A 12,299-nucleotide genomic window follows, 5' to 3' on the forward strand; every position below is an offset into this window, starting at 1 on the left:
GTAGCGATGTATGCCTCTAATCCAGCACTCAGGAGTCTGAAGCGGAGGAGCAGGGACAGGACGGAAAGCTCATGGCCAGCCTGGGCCACCCACATCAGTGTCCCGGATGCTTCTCCCACTGTGCCACCTCCCCCCAAAAGTGTATAATTCTAGAAAATAAAGGTTCTGGGTACCTTCCGATCCCATTTTAAACAACACATGAACTGAAAGCCTCCGAGTGTCTGCAAGACCAGCCTGGGGGTCTGTTATGAGGCCCTGTGTCAACCTGGTGTCTAACTATGACGCCACCCCATCTTTTTAGACACCAAGCACTTCCATCTTAAGGTCGCACTTGTCTGGAAGGTGCCACTAAACTGCTGTTCTCAAGACTTGGGAAGTGATCAAGAAAGCTACTAGGGATGTGAACCACTCAGCCTCGTGGTTCAAATCCTGCTCTGGGGTTTTGTTTTTGTTTTTGTCCCTCCCTCTACCCCCACCACATCCCTCAGCCCCTAACCCCCCACCCCGCCCCAGTAGTGTGAAGTTAATCTCCTTCCTTCCTGGTATATAAATTTAGTTTATCTTACCCTCACTGAGAAACAGTGCTGGTGTTAATTAAATTAAGGGCTTCACACTGGTTAGGAATAGCTGCCTGTGGGGGAGGGGTGTCACCCACAGATTGCCTGGAGCCTCATGAGATAACTTAGAGAAAGGGAGAGTCAACCTTAACAGGCAGATGGAAACAGGAAGGCTCCCTTTGAGGATGTAAAGGGCCACTAGGTTAGAGAAATTCTTTTACCTGCAAATTTTAACATCAAGTTGAGCGTTTTTCCAGCCAGGTAAATTTCAGGCGCTGAGGAACTCGGCAAAGCATGCTGCCTTTCTTTTTTTTTTTTTTTTTTTTTTTTTTTGGTTTTTTTTTTGGTTTTTTGAGACAGGGTTTCTCTGTGTAGCCTTGGCTGTCCTGGATTCACTTTGTAGACCAGGCTGGCCTCGAACTCACAGCAATCCACCTGCCTCTGCCTCCCGAGTGCCAGGATTAAAGGTGTACGCTACCACGCCCAGCTCCATGCTGCCTTTCTTATTTTTAAATCCTAACTGTCACCAAGGTGAGGGAGGAAATAGCACACAGGTTTGGGGTTTTGTTTTGTTTTGTTTTGTTTTGTTTGTTTTGTTTTGTTTTTGATTATTAAACGGAGAAGAGGGCCTGGAGAGATGGCTCAGCAGTTAAGAGCACAGGCTGCTCTTGCGGAGGAGCCAGGGTCGGTTCCAGCACCATCTGTAACTCCAGTTCCAGGGGATCCAGCACCCACTTTGGGCCTCCGTGAGCACTGCACACATACACACACACACACACACACACACACACACAGTGTGCCAACATATGTGCAGGCAGACACTCACACTCATAAAGTGAAAAATAAGCAAATATTTTAAAAGTAGATGGGGCCTGACTTAAGAGAGGTGAGTGAATTAGGTGAAATACACTAGGCTAACCGTCCCTGAGAGGCTCCCTTCACCAGACAGCGCTTTAAAATAATGCATACAACCTTATAAAGGGATTTCCTATTCCAGTTGGCATGTGATGTGTTGCCCCTAAGAGCTCATATGCTAAAGGCCTGGTCCCTTGCCCATCCCACTGTGGGAAGCACTAGAGCCTTAGGAGGTGGGGGTCTAGTGGGAGTAAGTTAATTCACAGGCGGGCATTGCTTCATTCCTGCCTCTTTCTCTGCTCTACCCTGATGTGGCCTTGCACAAGCGTTTCCTACTGCGGTGCACTCTGTGTGCGATGCGCTGTGTTACCACAGGCCCAGATCAACAGAGATAGGCAACCGCGGACTGGCCCTCTGACCCCGGAAGCCCAAGTCCATCTTTTGCCCTTGTCAGTTGGTTCTCACAGGCGTGTCTTTCTGTCTTAAGGTTTCATCGCTGTGAAGAGACGCCATGACCAAGGCAACTCTTCTAAGGAAAACATTTAACTGGGCCTGGCTAACAGTTCAGAGGTTTAGTCCCTTATCATCATGGCAGGAAGCATGGCGGCGTGCAGGCAGACATGGTGCTGGAGAAGGAGCTGAGAGTCCTACATCCTGATCCGCAGGCAGCAGCAGGAGACTGTGTGCCACACTGGGCATGCGTAGGAGACCTCAAAGCCCGCCCCCAAATGACGCACTTCCTCCAACAAGGCCACACCTCCTCATAGTGCCACTCCCTGTGGCTAAGCATCCACACACATGAGTCTATGGGGGCCATGCCTATTCAAACCACCACAGTAACAGTACTAAACAACTGCTCTGTTTTCCAGCAGTTTCTGTTAGAGGACCATCCCGTCTTACGGCAGAGAGCCCATGCTTACTGTTTCTCAGGACTGCTTTCACCTAGTTTCATTACCCACCCTGTCTCCGCTCTCCCACCAAATGGCAGATCATAGGGTCCAGGATGGATACAGTGACAATGTGACACACTGCTTATAAGAGAAGACAGCCACTCCGCAAAGCTGTTTCTCTCCTAGGCAGCGGATGACGTTGGAAAACCAAAGTGGGCGTGGCCTACGCAAAGAGTGAGGAGCAGAGGTCAAGACGCAAAGGTCATCCTTCCTGTCTGCCCACTGTGGCCTGCAGAGGTTGGCCAAAGCCTGGATGAACATTCTGGCTCGTGGCCCAAATGACAATGACGACAAAAGCATCATGGGAGAGGGGCAGAGCCAGAGTCTGTGGATTGTAAATTAGCTTCAGGCTTTCTGGAGGGACGGGCTATGCTTATGTCACCCCTACCAGAGGCATATCTATGCAAGGTGGCCAATTGCAGCCCAATAGGGCAGAGTCCAAGGCTGCTACAGACTCACCTCAGTGGAAGGGCCAAAGATCTGCTTAGGAAGAGTGGATTGGGGCCTGCGGAGCAGAAGGTGCGGAGAAAGTTCTCCAACGGATTCTTGGAAATAATGAAAAGCTCTGTCCCAGTGGGTGCCCCAGGACCCATCATACAGTCTAGGGTTAGTGAGGTAACCGCAAGGAGGACCGACTCTCTGACCTTAAGGGGCCCTTTTACAGGCAGCCACTCTGCTGAGCAGGTGCCACTCGGCCCTGGCCCAGGGGCCAACGCTTCCATTTCCACCCGGGGCTGCTTTTCTGGGCAGGAGAGCTCTGGCTGCTGCTGAGCACGGGTCTTTTCCTGCTGCGGCCTCTGCAGCCACCGGGCCAGTCACTCCTCCCCGGCAAACGCCGAGGAGACACTGTACCGCCGTTCTATATTTAGCCGCATTGTGTAAAAGAATAGCAGTGATATTCTGCCCAGAGAGCAGAATGTGGTGCTCTCTCCCAACATCCTCGGCACAACAATCGCGGCGGGCAAGGATGGTAGCGAGCCGCTGGGTCCTAAGCTGACGAAGAGGCCAATTTCAGGAAGGTGGGGTGCAGCCAAGGAAGGTCCCTGCAGGAGTGGAGGGCTGAGTGAACCATGAGCTGTCCTGGGAAGGTTTTCGTCAGACCTGTCCCTTCCATCCACCGAGCTGTGGCTCCCCTGGGGTGGCATCCTCCGTCCCTGCACGGACGGGCTTTTCCCTGGGCTTAGGCACACCCGTCTCCGCCGTGGTCTCCCCATGCTCTCCACACCTTGGCTGAATGGAGAAATGGAGCCCCGAAGAGGTGTGCAAAGGGCCAATCATGATTCCATCTCTGTGTGACACTGAGTAGCCAATCAGATGCTGCGATTCACAGACTCTCAGTCCTGGGGTGATAGAGAGAAGGTTTATGGGGTGGAGGGATCCTCAAGGATGCCTTGAGCAGGAAGCTCAAAGCCAGTTGCTTCCTTTTCGTTAAGAGTACAATTGACATTAACCCAATGGTGTGGTGTCCATCTCATGTCTTGGCAAAGACACAACTGGCAGAAAGGAACACTAGACAGAATGGGCTCTGGGTGCGCAGTGGCCCGTGAAGGGGATCGAGTGAACGGGCTGAGGACACAGGCTCTGTGTCGTCCCCCCCACCCCACCTACCTGCAGAATGTGTTCGCCACCCACTGTCCAGATCTTGTTGAGAGAGTCTCTCGTGTTTGTGTGGATGCAACATCAGTCAATTAGCGTTCTGATGGCCTAAATCTTAGGCAGGAAACAGGAGGTGGCACATCTGGCAGGCAGAAAGGATTCTGGGAGAGAGCCGGGTACGGAAGATTCGACTGGCAAGATGTGAGGAGGACAGATGCATGGTACCTGAACAGAGGTAACCAGCCACGTGGCAGGATGCAGATTAGTATAAAGGGTTATTTTAAGTTCTGAGCTAGTCAGAGAAGAGCCCAAGCTCTATGGCTGAGGTATTTGTAAATAATATTTTGAGTCTTATGTGTTGCAGCTTATTTAGAAGAGTGGCCTAATAATGTTTATCATTAGCCCTATAATAATTATAATTATGGCAGTATTTTCTATCCTGTTAGCGATCAATGAAACACAGACACCTGCTATATTTTAAAGTAGCCTTGGTTAACCTGGGTCATGGCAGACGCTGACCCCGTAAACTACCTCCCGTATTGGAGCAGGTATGCCGTGCTGTCTGCTTCTAACCACTTCTGTTGAGTTACCTCACATCCATAATCCCAAATACTCACTAATTATCATCATTTGGGCCAAATCTCCATCTGCGCTGGCCACGTCTCTCCTCCTGTCTCTTCCAGCCTCTGTCCCAAAAACCCCGGGAACCTTAGCCACGCCCATCCCATTTGCCCTGCCCAGGTGTGATGGCTTTTTATTGGTCAAACAGGAATAAGATTTTAGGCAAGATTACAAACATTTTGGGGTGGGTGAACCCGCTCATTTGGGGGAACAACCAGACCAAGCCCCAACATTCATGAGTTGCTATCCCAGGAGCCTGGGGACCAGAGGGAAAAACCTCTACAACAATATCTCACACTGCTCCGTGGAAACATGATTTGTATGTTCTTTCCCCTGGAAACTGACGAAATACTTGCACTTTCCTCCACCACTGGAAGAGAAAGGCTCCAGTCTCCGAGGTGAGGGTATAAAACGCAATCCAATTCCACCATAGGGCCCCGGCCCACTCCCTCTGAGGGAAGCTGAGCTGAGGGTCATTCAGCCACAGTCACCATCTATAGTACAGATTCTATACCATAAGGTGCCCACTAGAGGTGCCATGAGGAGGTGAGGCTATGAGACACAGGCAGAGAGAGCCAACTATTAAAAGTGTGCCTTCTGCGTCTATGCCCTCCCCACTTTGGAGGCCATGTCTTTTAGAATGACCTTTAGCCAAAGGAAGAGAAAACCCTGAACGGAAACGGAGGAGACAAAGAGGAAGGCGAGAAGAAGCTGCCAGCTTCCTGCCGGCGTCTTATGGAGGTCACTCACTCACGGAACCCTCCTCAACGGGCTCGAGTGGAGCACGAGATGACGGAAACTTCATTCCGAACTTCCTCACCAGGTCCCAGCAGCCAAGCATCCTGTGTTTCTGTGGCTTGCTGCTTCTCAGGTGCTCCCCACCCGACCCCGCCCCGCCCCGCTGTGAAGTGGGGATCCTAAAGTGATGCTGCGATGCTTAGCTCTTTGTGATGGGCTGACTCTCAAAGCCACCATAGCTCACAGACAGGCAGGTAAAAAAAGGCCCCCTATCTATTTTTAGAATGGTTGTGCCCTGTTTCCTCATCCCCCTCCATATTCATCAACCGGCTTGTGATTTGAAAGCTATTGCAAGACATTTGTCTAAAAGAAAATGAGTTTCTCATAACGTTCTTCTTGTAGGTTTCTAGGACTCTCTGGATCCTTCTACTTTGCTATTCTCCCATGCTTCTCTCATCTAGAGTCCCAACAGGATGTCCTCCCCCCTATCGCAGTTTCCTGGTAAGAGAAGACTTTGGGCCCAGGGCTCCTGCTCAAACTATGGCACCAGCCAAGGACAATACAGGCCGTAAACTTCAAACCCCTACCCAGATCCAGCCAATGGACAGGACATTCTCCACAGTTGAGTGGAGAGTGGGGTATGACTTTCACACATATTCTGATGCCTCATATTTGACCATGGACCCTGGAGGGGGAGACCTGGTGGCACTCAGAGGAAGGACTGCAGGCTACCAAGAAGAGACTTGATACCCTATGAGCATATACAGGGGGAGGAGGTCCCCCTCAGTCACAGTCATAGGGGAAGGGAATAAGGGGGAAAAGGGAGGGAGGGAGGGAGGAATGGGAGGATGCAAGGGATGGGATAACCATTGAGATGTAATAAGAATAAATTAATAAAATAAAATTTTAAAAAAGAAAAAAAAAAGAAGAAAAAGAAAATGAGCGTCATACACAAATGGTTTCATTTTATGGGAACCGCACTACCTGAGACTGTTTGTAAACAGAGTAGCCGGGGCGAAGCCAACTGAGGACGAGGCACCTACAATGTCTGTGACCCCAGGGAGGGGGCCCCTTGGAGGCCCCTGTGAAAGGCATGGCGCCCAGCCACTTCTCTATGTTGAGGTAGCGGAACCTTCAGAGGGGACCAACTGCAGGAAGGTCATCACTGCAGTCTGTGGAAGGGTAGGTCCTCGGGGGAGGGGGTCTCCGCTCTCTTTCTTTTCCACAGAGGAAGTGGATGGCCTCCCACCACACGCATGCCGTGCTGTACTGCACCACAACGGGCCAAAGCAACCGACACCGACCAAACATGAACGGATGCCCTCACAACCCTGAGCGCGGATACACATTGGCTCTTTTTCTCTTGGTCACTTGGGCATTTTGCTAGGAGCAAGGAACTGACTAACTCTATACCTGTCCGGAGCTAGCTCGAGGCCAGCCTGTGCTTCCACAGCTGACCGGATGTTACAGTGGCCCTTCTGTCTTCCCAGAAGGGTCACCGCTGCCCCTCAAAGGACAGTTTAAAGGCTTTAAAGATGCTTTCCCAAGTTTTTTCTTTTGGGGGGGGGGCGGGCAGTCATGATGCCTTAACAGGTAAAGATGTGTGCTGTAAAGCCGGGCAACCCTAGTCCAACCCTTGGAGCCTACATGGTAGAAGGAAAGAATTGAGTTCTGCGAGTTGTCTTCTGACCATCCATATCACCATACACACACACATGTGCACACATCACAATACCACACACACACACACACACACACACGTCACACATACCACACACACACACACACACACGCCATACATACATACATACATACACACCACACACACACACACACACATCACACACACACACGCCATACATACATACATACACACACCACACACACACACACATATCACACACACAGAAAAATACCACACATGCCACACATGCACATATCACACACACACCACACATACATACACACACACTACCCACACACACACATAAATATAAACATAAATGTATGCTTTTAGTAGTTTGACCAAACTGAAATAAGCTGCACTGTTCACCCAAGACCTTTGCTTTCCAGAAGCACCATTTTCACCTCGATCTTTCATCACTCATCACAACTAAACAAATCTAATTTTGCCATAAAACTTCATTGTCCTTCTTTCCAAGTTTGTTTCCTCGAGGCAGAATAACCAAATCCAATCCCCACCTGCCACTCTGTTTGCAAACTGCATCCTTCTCTGTGCACTGTTGTGCGTGCTGTCACTGCACTGTCCGCTTAACGCTCCGTTCAGCGTAGCGGCCGTACCCTCGGCGGTGGCTTGGGGACTTCAGCTGTACTAAAACCTGAATAAATAGTGAAACTCCCGGATGAAGGCCTGTGTTTATCACCTCCTTCTACCAAATTTGAGGGTTCCCATTTACTCCTGAACTGCACCTACTGCCCAAGGCCGCTAGTACCTCACCTGTCATTTGCAGGAGGCAGTGCGCAGCTAAGAGGGTCTGCCCTGTCCTACTTTGTGACTCCCTCACATGTGCTGAAATTATGATTGCTCCTGGGTTGCTGGGATGCTCTGCCTGCCCACGGGTGCTGCCCAGAGCATGTTGTCAACAAAACATTACATCACAGCCGAGGGTGCGGCCAGCAGGCTGGCACCCACCAGGTTTGTCTAGGCCTCTGTGGGCTAAGACACAGAACAGCATCAAGGTTAGTAGTGACATTCTGTTCCAACGGTGGTAGTTTTTCTCATGGGGAGAGAAGAGAAAGAGCCCCCACCCAGTCACCCCAGCACCTGTCCCCACCCAGTCACCCCAGCACCTGTCCCCACCCAGCTACCCCAGCACCTGTCCCCACCCAGCTACCCCAGCACCTGTCCCCACCCAGCTACCCCAGCACCTGTCCCCACCCAGCTACCCCAGCACCTGTCCCCACCCAGCTACCCCAGCACCTGTCCCTTGGCTTCCCGCCTGAGATGTGTTTGCACATGGCAACACCAGCCTTCCGACAGAATCCTGCATTTCAAACAGATTTTGTGCTGAGCCAGCCAGCCACTGGGAACAAACACTGGGGTCCGTGACAACTGCAAGTGATGTGTGTGTTTCACAGAGAGAGAGAGACAGACAAACAGACAGAGACTGGGAACAAACCCTGGAGTCTATGACAACTGCAAGTGGTGTGTGTGTGTGTGTGTGTGTGTGTGTGTGTGTGTGTGACAGAGAGACAGACAGACAGACAGTGGGAACAAATACTGGAGTCTATGACAACTGCAAGTGGGGTGTGTGTGTGTGTGTGAGAAAGACAGACATACAGACAGAGACAGACTCAGAGAATGTTTAAGTGTGTCATGTGTATACATGTGCCTTTGTGTGTGAATTTGTGCACAAATGCTTGTGACACGTATGTGACTGCATGTGTGTGTGTGTGTGTGTGTGTGTGTGTGTGTGTGTGTGTGTGTGTGCATGTGTGACAGAGAAAGCCCTCAGCCTGGGCGACCCACGTTCCCTGAATCTGCCTCCCTCCCACTCAGTACAAAGAAACAGACAAAAAAAAACCAAGCCAGCTTTTTCTAATTTCAGAGGCCGAAGCTGGAGAGGCGCCTAGGTTGAGAGCCAGGCCCTGGAACTTCCTTCCTCACTTGTGGAGAAGGCAGCCTCTATGAGCTACCATGCTCCGGCCTTCCGTGAGACGTGTCTGTAGTGTTCTCTTTGTCAGTGGGAGAAAATGCATCTGCATGATTAGTGATGCAGGTAAGTGTGCCGTTCCAGGATGTGGGTGACTCCTAATCAGTCCAGCAGGGTGTCCAGTCCACCGAAGCAGTGTAGGAGGTGGGGAGGCCTTAGTCCTTCCTGGACCTCAAGGCCAAGCCCCCACCAGGCCAGCGCAGGGCGGCACTGTGCTGTTTAGTCACAGGAGAACCATAAAAAGAAAGGTTTCGAAACCAGGGCCAAGCCCTGCACGCTGACTTCCTTATCTGCGCGGGGAGGGTGAGGACTGGGGTCTGGAGTAGCGCCAGCTCAAAGATTAGGTGGCTATGAAGGTCGTTAGCGTTTGGTCTACGTTAGGAAGTTCCCCTCACCCCCGGAAAACTAGGTTAATGGACACTTTGGACTCCTAGTCTTGTGATGTGGCTAAGAAAGATGACAGGGAGCCCTGAAGGGGTTCACTTACTGCTTCAGTAAGTTTGGGGGTTCACTTGCTTTGGATGAGAGATGAGCCAGAGATGAGACTGTGTGGTAGATTTTTTTTCCCTCTGACTCCTGAATAATTCTTCACATTTATTCATCTCAGAATAGGATTTATCATCTGCGACGGCCAATTTGAAGGTGTTTGAAGGTGGCTGACTTTCAACAGCAGGGTACAAGAAAAAAAATAATTTTTTTTTAAAGTTATGGATTGGAAAGCTGTCTCCCTTCTACTGGTGGCAGTAGTTGCAGGTTAAGCTGGATTTGAACTGGAGGCGAAGATGTTCCCAACCCACCCCCCTAGCCCCCCCCCCCCCGTGGAATCCAGAAGGCCCTTTCCAGGGGGAGCCCCTCCCACTGGAAGGATGCCAGGGACCCTGCCAGGTTGGGAGGAGGCGAGAATTGAGCCCTAGACCCAGCACTGATGGCTGAGGGCACGTGAGTCCAGCCTCCTGCCTCCGGCTGTGTTTGCATTCCATCCAACGAGGAGCCCTGGCAGGCCCTCAGCCCCTCAGCCGCCACCAGCTTGCATGAGTTCCAAGTCTAATGTGTACAGAGGGAATGGCACTCTGGAATCCTACCTGCACACGTGGCACCCACCCAGCGCGTGAGGGAGGACCGCCCAGTCTACGCCCGGACTTTCCCTTTGGACTGCCTTCTTTTCTGAGAGGAGCAGGGAGGGAACAGAAAGAACTTGACATCACCAGACACTGAGCCTTTGTTAGCCGGCAGCACCAGACACAGAACAGGAAATAGAGGCCTTAAGTCTTGGCTGGGTAGCCAGGCAGATAGCAAACCGAGCCACAGAGGACTAGGGGCAGTCTTTACCAACGATGAAGGCGTTGCATAGTGTTTGGTGCCAAAGACGAGGGTAGGCTGGAAGGCCCGACGCCTGGCCTGGAGAGAGACTCCATACCGGTTCTTACTCAGTGCCATGGGTTAGAGGTGTGGATTAGAGGCGGGGCTCTCACACTCAGGAGAGAGATCCTGACTCACTCTAGGCACTTAGCCGGCCACGTGGCCTCATAATCTTGCACTTAGCGAGCCGGTACCAGGGCCCTGAGCCATTTCCTGACAGCAAAACAAATATTTGCGTTTTGAAGAGCTGAGCGAAGGTTCACCCAGAGTCTTACATTCTCTCTACGCATCTGGAAGCCTCTGCGGAGCTTGCGCTGTAGCCGGGTGGTGTGACAAACAACCTTGTTCTGCAGGTAGAACGTTCTGGAAGCCAACGACCTCATACGTTAGGAATGTCTTCCCTGGCTGACTCCGTTGTCATCGGTCTGTGTAAATGGCCTGACAACCTGTTCAAAAGCACCCCTCCCCCAGCTGTCGTACAGCCAGGGTGCGTGTGTGACCGAGGAACATTGTCACGCTTCCGCTCTGGCTGGTCCTGATGCCACACCGGTCACCTCTAGCCTAGGGAAGGGAACCAGTGGTGGGCAGGAGGTTGCTGGCGGACCTAGGTGCCTCCTGCCTCTCTGCTGCAGGTGATGTGATCAGGGTAACTTTACTCAGCTTTCCTGAGGTATCAGTTTCCCAGCCTGTAAAATTATGCTCAAGGTCAGATCCCTCTAAGCTGTGACGATTAACTGTGTCTGGAGGGCATTTGGAGTGGTACGGGACAACCCCAAGTCCCCTCTGATTGAGTCTCCGTGGGGATGTGAGGGTAGTGGGGGACCATAGCCTTTACGTAAGCCAGGGTCAGGGTCTGCAGTAAAAGGGGCCGGTCCTCAGCATCACCTTGACAGTTCACGGATCCTTTGCGCAGCTTTTAAAAATCACATTCCATGGTTGATTGGCAAGGTGACGGGAGACATGAGACGCCATTCCTGAGCTGACACAATCCGACAAAAACATTAAGAGGAGGCCATCTAAGGTGAACAGAGAGAAAAAGCAATGTCCGAGACTATACACCCACAGCGGCTTTCTTACAATGGGACATTCACTAACACACTGCTCATATTTCCAGAACACTCTCTTCCCTTCCTCCCTCAGATAGTATTTGCTCTGCTTTGGACACTATCTGCCCTGTCTCAAATATAAAGGCTCCCCACCTCCACCACCACCACCACCCCAATCTGGGCACTAGAACTCCTGGGTTCAACTTCTGGGATTACGTAAATCCAGAGAGACATCTGAGTCGGCACGAAGGTCCTGACTCAGCACTCTGAACCGGCCACTATGGGGCCAGACTCTCCAGTCCCGACTCTGGCCAAATTCCCCCTTGAAATTCAACGCCTGGTATGTGTCAGCGGCCTCATACTTAGGGTTATGGATGGCTTTTAAAGGGCCGGCTAGAGAGCAAGAGATGAGGATCTCAAATCCTTGTCGGCCCAGCTGCATTTCCCGGTTTCCAGCCAGGTCCCTCTGCTCAGGCGGGCAGGGGCGGGCAAACCACCCACTGCGCGTGACTTCTAGGTCTTTCTCCATCCCAGCCAAGCACCGCATCAAGTCCACTTTCGCCAAGGGCTAGAAGGGGAAACGAGAAATGAAGCATTGGAGGGGAGTTTGGGCAGCTATCAACCCCTACCGCTCATCACGATTTGGGATTTTTTACCATTTGGCATTTTACGCTCTGGGTTATTTTCAACAAACAGTTTACAATCATGAGAATACAGAGGGGGAGCCGGGAAGTGTTTGAAGTGCTGAGTCACAAGGAGACCTTAGAAGGGGGTGACTAGGGAGAGTTTGGGTGCAAGGAGAAGTGCCCATTCCTGGGAATTGACCGTGGGATTATCTGGAAATTGGCCCCTCCAGAATGAAAGCTTTAGCCAGGTAGTGGTGGCGCACGTCTTTAATCTCAG

At 51.5% G+C, this 12,299-nt stretch overlaps 1 long non-coding RNA gene across 2 annotated transcripts; it reads right to left on the reverse strand.

Annotated features, from left to right (window-relative positions):
* Nucleotides 1–3,009: 3,009 nt before the first annotated feature.
* LOC311586935 lies at nucleotides 3,010–12,299 on the reverse strand. 2 transcript variants are annotated; one of them, XR_014775699.1, is made up of 4 exons: nucleotides 11,759–12,299; nucleotides 11,236–11,366; nucleotides 3,553–3,702; nucleotides 3,010–3,405 (listed from the first exon to the last, which is right to left on the reverse strand). It is a non-coding gene; the product is annotated as an uncharacterized lncRNA (long non-coding RNA). The 2 variants fall into 2 exon arrangements; XR_014775700.1 differs by lacking the exons at nucleotides 11,236–11,366; nucleotides 11,759–12,299 and adding an exon at nucleotides 7,520–7,752.

This window comes from Acomys minous (genome assembly GCF_964271855.1).
Source record: "Acomys minous genome assembly, chromosome: 16".
NCBI lineage: Eukaryota > Metazoa > Chordata > Mammalia > Rodentia > Muridae > Acomys > Acomys minous.